This window comes from Fundulus heteroclitus, chromosome 17 (assembly GCF_011125445.2).
Source record: "Fundulus heteroclitus isolate FHET01 chromosome 17, MU-UCD_Fhet_4.1, whole genome shotgun sequence".
In the NCBI taxonomy this organism is placed as follows: Eukaryota; Metazoa; Chordata; class Actinopteri; order Cyprinodontiformes; family Fundulidae; genus Fundulus; species Fundulus heteroclitus.
The window spans coordinates 13468430-13481633 of NC_046377.1; the positions used below are offsets into that span (position 1 = coordinate 13468430).

General features: G+C 40.1%; 2 long non-coding RNA genes across 2 annotated transcripts; both read left to right on the forward strand.

The window, feature by feature from the left end:
* The first annotated feature begins 646 nt into the window (after positions 1 to 646).
* On the forward strand, positions 647 to 4559 carry LOC118566608. Its single transcript, XR_004933142.1, has 3 exons — positions 647 to 707; positions 3301 to 3410; positions 3741 to 4559. It is a non-coding gene; the product is annotated as an uncharacterized LOC118566608 (long non-coding RNA).
* Positions 4560 to 5845: 1286 nt separating this feature from the next.
* On the forward strand, positions 5846 to 12901 carry LOC118566598. The gene is made up of 3 exons (XR_004933130.1): positions 5846 to 5890; positions 8741 to 8789; positions 12782 to 12901. It is a non-coding gene; the product is annotated as an uncharacterized LOC118566598 (long non-coding RNA).
* Positions 12902 to 13204: the final 303 nt, after the last annotated feature.

Here is a 13204-nt window from a genome sequence, read left to right on the forward strand (position 1 = left end):
GAGCTCAGCTCTTCAAAATTACCCACTTGAGTGCTGAGATGTCTATGAAGCATACTATGGCAGTAAACCCTGTAAGTGGAATTAGAAGGTGCGTCTGAAAATCAGATGCACAAAGAAGTAATCCTCAGCTGGCCTCTAACAAGATGTTTTCCTTTTTATCCTCTTCTGCAGGAGCTCGCCTCCCTGATGAGGCGAGAGCAGCAGGCTAGGGAGGCTGTCGTTGGAAGAGAGACCAGGGTTGTACAGCCAGCTCTCCAAAGGTACAAGTAAGTGGCAGCCACTCCACTTCACTCCAGGGGCCTAATTTAAAGTAGGTATTCTGTTGGGCCAATTTGGTGTAATCGCCACTTTGTCCTACAATAATTGCGTTTTAATGACTCGCTATGCGTTTGACATTGAGGGTGAAGTGCCAGTGTTCTGAATCATTTAAACACAAACTGTTTGCTAATGTGATTGGGCCTTTTAGAGTGTTGTTCCTTTCCCCCCACCGATTCAGAAGTGCAACGGTCACCAGCGGTAACCACACTTTACCGGAGAAATTCGCAAGAAAAACTGTTCAGCGTGCCAGTTTGGATGAAATTTTTAGCTCTATAACCTTTTTTTTTTGTGTGCCTCTTTTTTTGTTTGTTTGTCGCAGATCTGCACAAAAAACCATCATCACTGCAACATCATCAGGATCCTGGGGCCCACTTTCAGGAGGATAGCAGGTAGGTAAACATAAAACGGCAAAAAACGGATTCAGAAATGTTTGCAGATTATCTTATCCAAGATATTACTTTCAAAAAAGTAACTTAAATCAGTGGTGTTCAAACGTTTTGTCACGTGGGCTAACAGAAGCTAGTCAAAAGTACTTTTTAATTTCTACAATAGAATCACAGTGATCTTTTTAACCTTCTCAACAATAAACTGTGCGCCATATTTTAATGCAAAAACTAAAGTAGTCAGACCGTTTTGTAGGAAAGTCGCTGTGGATCCAGAACTTTAAAAGTTGTTTTGCATGTTTGCCTATTAGAAGAAAACATTTTTGGCTTCATTGGGGGGAAAAAAATTTAGTCTACTCAGCAGAAAAAAATGGATTTTGATCACTCTGTATTTATCCAACTTTAAGACATTAATGAAAACATATTTGGATTCACCAAAGTCTGCTTTTGAGTAAAAGTCACTGGATAGATGTGGTCCTACTTACTGTGAAAATTAAAGAGAATGCTAAAAGCGTTGTTATACCTGTCAATTTTCCATTTCAACAATTAAAGATTTTAATTTGTCGTAATAATTTTGTCTTCATCTGCATCAACCATCTATTCGGGTGGCCAAATTTGTATTATTATAGAATTTTGGTTTAAAAAAAAATCACTCAAGGGGCCACAAATAGCCCCCAGGTTGCATCTTGGACCCCCCCCCCCCCCCCCCAACTTAAACCAAGCAGCATAAATGCCTGAGAAAAAACAAATGCAGTGAAAACAGTTCAACTCTGGACATATCCTCCAAACTCATAAACTCCGCTATATTCAGCTCATAGAGAGGTAAATGTTTTCAGCTGAGACTTTTTGCTTCTATTAGCATCCTTGAAGTGTTTTCTCCCATTTTATTGATGTCGTTCATTCCTAGGAGCTACGTGGGGACAAATGTCTTCACATTTCTTTACATGCTCAGTAGGATGCTTTTACACGCGAGCGCGCTCTCTCATAAAGTCACAATTTATTGCTTCTGCAGGTCATAACACCTCTGTGGGCCACTTACACTCAATGTGGATTTCCTGTTTATGTTGTATTATTGGTAAAAAAAAAAAAAAAAAAAAAAAAAAAGCTGTTAGTTTAAAATGAAATATGAGACGTACAGAGGCCTTTTCACATTTTATTGTTTTACAACCACACATTTCAATGTGTTTTATTAGGATTTTATGTGACAGACCAATGCGACATGCGGCAGAATTGTGAAGTGGAAGAGAAAACGTCCTTCCATGCATTTCCTAGGCCAGCTTCTCCTGGCAGGGCTGTCAGGGGGGACTGGTGCCCACCTCCAGCTGTCAGTGAGCAGAGGCAGGTCACGCCTGGATGCAGGGTCGCTGTCAGAAGGAAAATACATGGAAATTATTAAGATTATTTACAAATACATGAGAAAAATCTTGCATACGATTCTCTGACTCAGCTAAAGGGGAGTTAGCATTTAGTGTCTGTCCTCCTCGGCTCTGCAAAAAACCGACCGACAGCATTTCTGTTTACTGCAGCTCACCCATAAAGGTCAAAGATTGATTTCTAAGCATGTCTTCGCTTTTTATTTGCTTAAATTTGTCATTTAATATTTTAATGATGGTTATGCATCATGTTTCTATGAGATGCTTCATGTTTTTAATGTGTATTTACAGCTTTTGATGCATTTCATGTTTTTTTGATCTTTCACTGAAAGCATCTCGAATTACTCTGTGTATGATCAATGCTACGTACGTAAACTTGCTTTGCACACAAAAGCACACAAAATGTTTTGCATTTCTGCTTTTGTTTGCCTTAATCCTTTCCCACATGTTTGCTATCTCCTCTAAATGGCTTCTGGTAAGCTACAGACAAGCCCTTTTGGGCCTTCCTTTTAACAAGGGTTTTCTTTTTGGAGAGGTTTGAAGGTTGGGATGTTGTTGTATAACCTCACCGTGCTCTCAACCATTCCACAACTTTATATCGGACTTGTCTGGTTGTGTCCCTTTGCCTAGATGATGCTGTTTAGTCCCTGATAGCCTCAAACAAATCTCTTAGGCTGACTTGCTCCCTTTTACATTTAGGTGTCACAGTAAAGGGGTGGAATACAGTGAATTGTATTCACTGTATTCAACTATTAACTATTCTTTGCTATTAATTGTAAAGAAATGTTGAAGATTGTGTATCAGTTTATTGTCACAAAATTCCAAAAAAATACTTTGAACCTATTTTTTGTAACTTAAACTATTAAAAACAGTTCAAGGGATATGAATACTTTTGCAAAGCACTGTGTCCTGTATTGGATTATTCCCTCCGTCAGTATTTCAGTGAAGCATCCTTTTTAGCCGTTGGCTCTACTCTGATAGGTCTTTATTCGTGTACCTTTCTCGCATATCGTAACAGATATTAATGGATTGCAGAACAACAAACAGCTTGGTGTGTAGAGTAAAAGCAACACCACTCCTCTTTTTGATCCCTCTTTGTACTCAGCATGGTCCCGTTTAACAACCATACAGTTGGTTTGCTGAGTAAATGTCTCATTGCTTATAATCATCGTACCTGTTCCTGTAATCTGACCTTTCACCTCTGCTTTTCCTCCTTTTACATGCAGCTCTGATGAGTCCCGTCTCAGCTTGTTTCTGTCTGTTCCCAGCCCAGCCGGTGGCCTGGTTAAACCTGGAGATGGCTCCATACTGGTACAATCGTCAGGAATGCTCGAAGGTCAGGGTGGCGTTTTATGCTTTGGACATTTGCATGTGTGTAAATAAAAAAAGATATTTTAATGTCAGATAATACAGGAAACCAGAGAGGGTAAAGTGATAAATTATCGTAGAGATGATGCTGTTACTATTCTTGTAATTGTTGTACATTGAGTTTATATTAACACCGCTTGTAGTAAAACGTGAACCATAACAATGTTTTTTTTCTCTAGATCTGTATCCAATAATAAAAAAGTATCTCATTTGGCCGGGCAGCAGTACAAGAATTTGACACTCTACCTGCACAAACTGATCACCCTGCTGCTGCTGACTCTTGTTTTTCATTTTTCAGATAGAAATCTAGGGTTTAAGGCAGAGTCTGTCCTGCCTCCAATCCTGACTGGACATAAAACCCGGGACGTCTGCAGGTCACCTCAGTCACAGAGAGCTGAACCAACGTCGCCAGTCGAGAAGAACCAAGGAGCAAATGTGAAGGAAGCATTTTCATAATGGGTTCAGTTACTGGACTGTAAACAAAGCAGAACATGATGGAAATATTCTCTTTTCTAAAAGTGAAACAGTTTAAAAAAAAGAAAGATATGCTGTTCTCATGATCTGTGAGAATAGGGCTTGGATTTCAGTTTCACGCCTTTGTTTTGTTTGTTTTTTTACTCTCTGTCTTCTCTTGTCTCCTTGTTCATTTTCCTAGTTAACAGCACTTCAGGTTTTATTCTGTAAATAGTTTTATTTTTTATACTTTCCCATGTGTTTCTGCCCAGTGATGCATATTTTTATGACGTCTCAAGACACAACTGCAGTTTGTTTAGACTATGAGAGAGCAAGGCATTCTGCTGATAACAGGAAGGCTGAAGGGAATAATTTGAAGCTGCTCTTGTTTATCATTCTGAGCTTTTAACCGCTGCCGTACTGGATTTGGTGTTAAGGTACAGATGTAAATTAAAAACGTCTGCTTCAGTAATCGTTAAGCCATCCTAATTGCTAGCTTAACATCTAACTGAAATAAGACACCAGCTTCACATCGACGCTTCTCCACTTCTGTCCCATCATTTCTTTTGTCTATTTTATAAATCTCAGTTTGACGTTTTCTGCTTTCTTTTTAATGCAGCTTGATAAGTGTGTTCAACGGGAAATTAAAGAGCCACACACATTATTTAGAGTTCCTGTTTTGCAGTATCTATTAAATTTATTTGGTTTTCAAATGGTGTTCTTCTTGATTTAACATTTCAGACCTTTCAAAACATACTTACCTTGGTCTTTGTTACAGCAATTAGCGTTGGGAAACCACAGAAACATTGTTGCCTTTGTTTCACTATCAACGACGCATTTGATGCATCCTAGATGAGCTCGTAAGGTTTGATTTCATTGCAAAAACATGACCTTTCTGGTTTTTGTGGCAGCATCTTAAATATTCGCAAGATGGGCATGTCATTTTGTAGCTAATAACTGGTATAATACACCTAAGGTTAAATGGAAAACATAGTTGAAACCACATACTGTATTTACATACACCATAAGGGACACAAACATGTTATTTTCTCATTTAGGATCACCATTTTTGTTTTGATTTGATAAATACTACGATAATGATTTTTAGACAATTCATTCCAGCTCCTAAGAAGTTTACATACACTAAAATCCCTGTGCATTTTAACAATTTGCAAAAACCCAAATGATGTTGGTGTGGGTCTGTAAATTTCTGGCAGGTTAATTCTTCTCCTTTAAGACACCGTTTGGTTCATCATTGAAAACTCAAAAGAAATCAGGTAAGAGCAAAAGAAACATGGACCTCCGCAATTCTGGCTCATCGTTGAGATGCCTGAACGTGCTGCATAATTTTAAATAATTACATACAAGCATAAAAACCAGCAAAATATTGTTTGGTGATGTGTCCTAGAGAGAAAAAAAGGTGCAAAGCGTGTGTATCAAAAATCGAAGAGAATCAAAAGGCCTCTTGTTTGACTTGCAATCAAACAAGACCCGTACCAACATGGTCTGAACATCCACTCAGAGAGGAAGAAGCCATTATTCCAAAAGCAACATTAAAAGCCTGATTACAGTGTTCCAAAGCACTAAAGGGGCTAATGTGTTAATTGTTGGAGACATTCCCTTTGGTGTGCTGAAACTACAATAAAATGTGTGACCGTAACGAACAGCTTTACTTTTGGAGGCATAAAAGGGAAGCTCGCACGCCTGGAGACTCAATCCACGGCGGCAGCGTGATGTGCATATCACAAAATATGTTGCACGATAAGGGGGAAAATTGTTGAGTGAAAATACTGAAGCACCATGTCAAGAGTAATTGCAAGCTCTTGTACATTTTGGCAGAGAAACCACTTGTGGAAAGCTGCCCGCAGCTTGATTTGGTTGATGAGCTTCACCTGTGTGGTGCAAACCAGGGAAGGGAACTGCAGCTGGGTGGAGCTGCTGGGACAGCCAGACAAGAAGCTGATGTCAGGAGGGCCAAGTCAAGGGGACGGGCAGGTGAGCTGTCCATACCATTGTTTTCTCTTTCCTGCCAAACACAGCCCCGTTAGCTACTATTTAATTTCCCCACAAAAAGCAGTTAATTTTAACGTATTAAGCAGATATCCACTTTATTCTGCTTTCACTGGCTCATGACGACGGGACATCAACCAGGAAACTGAAGCTCGGATGCACACGGGTCTCCCACGTGGACATGATGACCCTTAGCATGCCGCCAAATTAGTCACAAAGTGGGCTAACAATAACCTTAAAATCTGGCTGAAGACCCTGATTTCACTCCCGTTAAAAAAATGAGTGGACAGAACACAAGGCGTTTGTCCACTGCAAATAGGGCCTCGGATAGATCTGCCAGGAGGAATGGGCCAAAACTCCAGCAAAGTTGTGACAAGCTCATGGAAAGATACCCCAAAAAGCTTTAAACTCAAGTTGGGATAAGTATTTAAGCTCAAACTGGAGCAAGTAATTTAAAAAGCCGACTTATTTTGCTGGCATAAAGCAAATCTAACTAACTTTTGTCATCCTAACTGACCCACAATTAGAAAATCTTGTCTGATTTAATGGCAGCCAGTAAAGAAAAGGCTGTTTCTCGCTGCAGCGTATGGCTGCGTCCTGGAGGGCTTATGTCCATAATATTAGAATGTGCAAACTCTCGACTGAAGATATAGAACGGTATATGGTGCGTGTCAGGTTCCTGTAGCGTAGCAATTATTTTCCTGACGGTGAAGGGCCATTGTATTTCCTGCAGCTCAATCCCATCAGCTGGGCTTTATAGCTGCAGTCAAGATACTGATCTTGAATATGCAGCATAAAGCTCTTGTCATTGGACGATAAATACGCCATTAATCTTTATCTGTTCCGGGACAGGGGAAGGTAGGGGGGGGGGGGATTATTTATTCATCTGGACATGCATTCAGACGGACGTGGTTGGGGGCGTCATCACAAACACCGTCGCTGTGTTTTTTTTTTTTTTTTTTTTTTGACAGTTCTCATGCGGCACACATGCCATGCGTGCTCACATCTACTGTTAATTAGTGATTCTTAGCAAACAAGAAACTGTCACCTGCCACAGACGTACGCATTGCTTATTAAAGCGTCCCTCCGCCAACCTGTCTGTAGGTACATGTGGATTTAGTTGCACACACGCTCGCTCTATATGAGGCCTTTGTTTCCTGTGCGGCGCGTGCGTACAGCTCGGTGTGCGCGCACGCAGCCAGCACACCTGGCCATTCATCACTGTCTGTCTTCCTCTGAGGCAGCAGATGTTGCAACACTGTCATAATTCTTTAAAAGTTCTTAGGCAGACTGTGTCTGCAGGGCTCCTGGGGTCTAACCTACTTACGCAGCAGTCTGTGTCCCTGCAGCTCGTCATGGGCTAACATGTTGTCTTCCTGTGAATTAGCATTGCATTAGGCAGGTATGCATGCGAGTCTGTTCAGAGAGTGGAATAAAAAAAAAAAAAAAAGAAGATCCGAGTCTTGATTACTCAAATTCTGACATGTTGTATATGATTATAGTGAAAGCATTTTTTTTTATCTACAGCTACTGGTTTTGTGAGTCATATATTTTTTTCTATGCAAAACACAGCCTTATCCACGCACTTCTCTATCTGCGGCTCCATTCATCTTCACAGGGGGAAAAAAAAATAAACACATAAGCTCTTCCTCTTGGCATAAATCATCAAAACTAACGTATTTTGCCAGATTGAAAAGGAGATCGCATTTTCTGCCAGAAGCGGGCTTGGTTCTGGGTTCGAGCCACTGTGGCCCAGATATGCGCGCGCACGGTATCAATTTTTCTCAAAGCCGAAGAACTCCCGACTTATGAATATGTTTCATGACACTCGAGAAATGAAGGCAAAGGAGAATTAATCTACATTTCCATTCCAGAAGGATTTGTAACGAGAAGCAGAATTGGCTGGTAGGAAGTAATTGGAAGCAGCAGTACATCAGTTTGACTAACACAGCAGATTTCAATTTTAGCTCCGGGGCCGCGCTCGGGTCATGAAAAGTTATCTTCGGAGAGAATCAGTGGGATAGAAATATCTCGACAAAACCTAGAGCTTTATTTCTTATCAAGAAATGCACACTCCAAAAACGTGTCACTTTTTAACTTTAACTCTGTATTTAAGATAAAACCTCTTGTTTTCCACTGTCTTTTTTTTTATTTATGTTTTTATAATGGAGCCAATAATCAGAGTTGTCAGTAATGAGCATACCTCTGCTGCTTCATAGTTGTTTTTTAACTTTTCCATTCTCTGCCTATTTCGACAAAATCCTTGGACTGCTTTCTTATTCAGATAGCAGAACCTCCAGAAACAACATTAAGGCTGAAAAACACACCGTATCTCCACTTAAAATTCTCTTTAATTTAACAGGAATTTGTTGTTGGGGGGGGCTCTCGTTTAAAATAGCTCCTGACAAGACAGGAAACGAAGGGAAGGCTGGAACTGGACTTCATAATAGTCTGTGAAAGCACAATATCATGTTAAAGGCACAGCTTTAAAAGTGATAACTAACCTGCACAGTGCACTGCAGGAGAGATGCTGGGGGGAAAAATTCTCCATGCATCTTTCACACAGAGGCTAAATAAATGTTCTCCAGGTTTTATTTATTTTGGTGTTTTTTCACAGCTTTTCTCATTCCTTCATTCAGAGTACATGTTTCTACGATGCAATATAAGCATGGATAATTACTGCTCTCCCGCTCCACAGTGGAATAAACGACTGTTGATGGATTGCATACTGATTTACAATTACTGGTTGAATGAAACTCAAGTTTTTTTTTTTTTTCCACTTTTTCGTTGTGATAAAATGCATTCCTAAGTCTTTTAATATTGTCCATTTCCCAGGATCATGGTGGGTGTGAGAAGAAGATTCACGATGAGATGGATTTTACAGGTAAAGTTATTCCACATCGGGTACTTGGTTTTTCTTTTTGGTAAATTTCTCAAAATGTGGTGAGGTTTTATATTTTAATAGGAATTGTCACTTTTCATAAACTTTGTTTTGTCCCCCATACATGTTTTAAACTAGAGAAATCGGTGTCTCTTTTACTTTTATTTGTATAATTGATGCTCATGCTAATGAGGTAAAATAGGAATTTGTATGTTTTTCTCACATGGGGTTCCAATCCACTTGGTTTCTTTTTATTTTATTTTTTAAAAGTTAAACAACTTTCTTGCACTTTAATACTTATTTTCATGTTAAACAAAACATCTTGGCTTACAGTCCCCACTTTATTTCGTTTCCAAAAATACTCCATCAGGCTGAGGTCAGGACTCTGAGCATCGTGTTCCTCAGCATCCAACGACCTGCTATGATTTTACGTGGCCTACCGCTTTGTGGCTGAGATGCGGTCGTTCCTAATGGATTTCCCTTTTGTAATAATCCCACTAACATCTGGCTGGGGAATAATTAATAGCGAGGAAATGTGATGACTGGACTTAGTGTATCACGCTGGAATTCGCTGAACCCCTGGGAGCGACACAATCTTTTGCAAATGTCTTTAGGAGCACGCTTCATGCCTAGATGCTGGGTTGTTTACACCGGTTGCCATGGAAGTGCCACAGCTAGAAGGACGAACCACTGAGCTATATAATACACTGGAGTGCTGATTTTGCCGAAAAACTGAAGTCACTGGCCGCCATCTTGCTCCTCCCTACTCTCACAGAATCCCACAGGATTTGGTTGCAACAACAAGCAGTTTTCTGGCTGAGTGAAAACGTTTCACAGGTAATTCTACAGTCAGTGGATGTACTAACACTATCAACTACTAGAAAATTAGGTGCTGAAATATTTTACATGTTATTCATATTAGATATATATATGTATATATAAGTATGTGTATATGTATATATGTATATATATGTATACACATATGTAAATATATGTTTTTGTATATTGTTATTTATATATTTATAAATGTTAAACATATATATTTAAATGAATAAAATGCAAAATATTTCAGCACATGACTTTCTCAGTACTTGATATTTTTAGAACATAACATAAAACTATATGGCATTTGACATTTTAAAAGTTTTAAGCTCCCCCTGAACATGAGAAAATCCTCGTTATTCGATGCTGTAGCGCACATATTCCTTAGTTACTGGGGGGAAATAGGGAGTACCAATATGGCGGCTGGTGGCTTCAAAGTGACTCGTTCAAACAGACGGTGATTAGCACTCCAGTGTATTATATAGCTCAGTGGGACGAACATATGCTTTTGTATGTTTCTCTGGCCTTCATCGTGCCATTCACAGGCCTGGAGACGAGCCTTTCACTTAAATCAAGGGACTGAACTTGGGCACCTGCGGTTGACTTCCTTTTAACTATATTGTTTTCCACTTCTTGTTTAAGATGATTTAATTTTCTCCTAGAGGGACCCTCGGCATCAATCCGGCTGACCCTTTCACTCTGCGTTCTCGCGCCGAAGTCGTTAGGACTGGGCTTGGTCAGGGTGGTGCTGCAATGAAACGCACCCCTCCGTTTTAACTCTGTGGCACGATGGTTGCCGCCCCAGCTGGTAACCATGGCAACCGCCCTCTGCGGTCCTTTTTTCCCCTGTAAAGTCCACGGCCCATTGAGTGTGTTTGTGTGTAAAGCCGGCGCTCCCTGCAGGCAGATTAATTCCCCTCCACTTTCATTCCCTGTCAGAGCGCTGAAACAAAAAGTTTCTGTTTTAATTAGTTGGGAGCAGCGTCTCACTTCATCTGTCGCTCCGTGCGGCGCCTCCTTCTCCCCTTGAAGCATCTGCCTCCCCTCTCCGGCTTCACTCTTCCTCTTGTCCTCCAGCGTAATTAAAGGCAGTCGGCGCAGATAATAGAACAGCAATAGTGCATAATTGTGATAATCAATACAAAGTGCAGACTTAGGAGCGCTTAATTCCGCAATATACAGATTTACTGAGTGGGCAGATGGTTCACAAGGCAGATAACTTGGTTTATATTCATTTCCTTCATTTCTCTTAATGCTGTAGAAGATTGTATATATGTTGCTCTTTTTTTTTCGCACTGGGAAATAAATTAAATCAATTAGTTTTTATTTGCTTCCTCTGTGTACACCAGAGATTGTAATGTGCAGCTGTGAGGGCCACATCCAGACCTAAAGAATTTTTAATATGCCCTGAAGTGCTTTATATGTTTGAAATGCACCGATCTGAATATTTTGTCTGACTTTTTTTAGTCCCAGGTTAGACCCTCTTCTAGCTTTTAACCTATTGAGGTCTTCAGACTTTGGCCCTTATAGACAGAATAACTCAGCATCATGTTCGAGAAACTAGTCTGAGAAAATCTGATGGAGGTAGCCATCACAGTGTGGCCATAGAGGGTGGACCAGATCAGCAGAAATACTAGGCTAGGGTGTGACATCTATATGCCCCCTCCACATTGCCAACCCCCGCCTGAGCTGAACAGTTGATGCAAGCCAGGAGAGATCCATGCTTTTATGTTGGCCATGTCCAGTTCTGATGGCATTATCCGAATGAAGTCGAGATTAGCTGGACCGGGCAACGTTTTTACAATTGTATCGAGCTCGTCTTAAATGTAGCCTCAGTTTCCTGTTCCTGGCTGACAGGAGTAGCAGCTGGTGTGGTCTTCTCCTGCTGTTTTTATGACAAGGGGTAAGGAAACGCTGCAAATGCAATAAGACTCGAGGAGGCTGTTTGCAAAGTAGAACAGTGTTCCTATGATTGGGGATTTAAATAATCAACCTCAAAATACTCTTACAAGGTTGCTACAAGAGCAAAAAAAAAAAAGGAGCAACCTTTAAAACTGATAGAATATGAACAGAGGTAAAGGCTGTAAGTACCTTGGGATAAGGCTGGCAGAGAAGACAGGAAAGATCTGAACAGAGTGCAAAAATGTAATTAATTTGATAGAGACTATGAAAGGATATACCTGGGGAACAATCTAAAAAGGTTTTAATATCTATAAAGCCTTAATGAGTTCAGCAATTAATTATAGACGCTTTGTATATGGAGCAGCAGCCATGTTGCATTTAGAGAAATTAGACCGATTTAGACTTAGTAAAGCATCTGGAATATTTGCATCGGTCCTAATAAATCGTGTTCAGATAAAGCCGTGCCGATGGAATCAGGAGGAAGTTTGCTACAATTAATAAGAGATGCATGTTCTCTGATCCGCCCAATTCATCCTGCATGGTGCAATGATAGAAACCCTGTCCATTCAGGTCTAAGCGATGTGAATACAAGACGGATTTGTATGGAAAATAAAAATAAATGAAAAGAAAATTGTGTTTAAGACTGGATTCCCCACATCCATATTAATCCCTTCAGTGAATGAGCACTTAAACCATTTTGTCCAAGTACCTACAGAGGAACACAGACAGATCAAAGGCATTAATGCTCACGTGGGAACCCATGTTAATATGCCACTCTTGAAAATTAAACCGATGAGTGAAAAACTGTGACTGTAGGCAGCAGAGCTGCTGCGATTCTTTCAGGTCTTCAGCGGGTTAACGTAGTATCAGAAAGAGTAGCTCAGACCCAGCAGCAGTTCTTTTAAGTCTCAGAAGTCTAAAATCAGTCAGAGAAGGCCTGACACCTGCACATGTTGAAGTATAAGATATGAAACATCAGACACCGTTGGACCTGAACTCATCCTAACACCTGGCATATTTTAAAGTTATTTTCATTCAACCAGTTTGATTCTGATTGGATATTACCCAGACACCTCTCAAAATAAAAGACCAGGTACGACGGGTAGAGGTTTTTATTTGGCTTTTATTCTAAAAATAGTACGTTAAATATTTATAGCCTTTTTAATAATCAGATGAAAAATTCTTTCGGGGTCACAGCAATCAAACTCTTTTTATAATTGCTTTTTTTGGTGTTTCTGCTGGTATTTTGATGATTTATCTTGGCCGATGAGCTCCGGGACCTGGAGGTTGGAAGAACTCTTGGGCGTCACCTTCATGTTTAGCTCCATCCACAGACCCATCGCTGAGCATCAACAAGCCCTTTAAGGAAGACTTTTCTAAATATTCAAGACCTGTGGTGAGTTTCCAAGATACTACAATATGAATATAATCAAAAGCTGTTGTCGGTATGCCTCTCCCTTCACTTGTTGTTTTTTTTTCTGGTCTGAAGGAAGTAGATGAGAAGAGAGCAACTGAGTACTAAGGTTGGTGTTTCTCCAGAACAAGGCTCGACGTTATTGTGATAGTATTCCTGTCGAGGCTTTTACTTAAAAAATGGCTTCCTCTTAACACAATGCATGAAACGATATTCCCATTTTTGATGGAATTTTAACGTAACTGGAGCTCTACTTTACTTTCTGAATAAAAGAATGTAA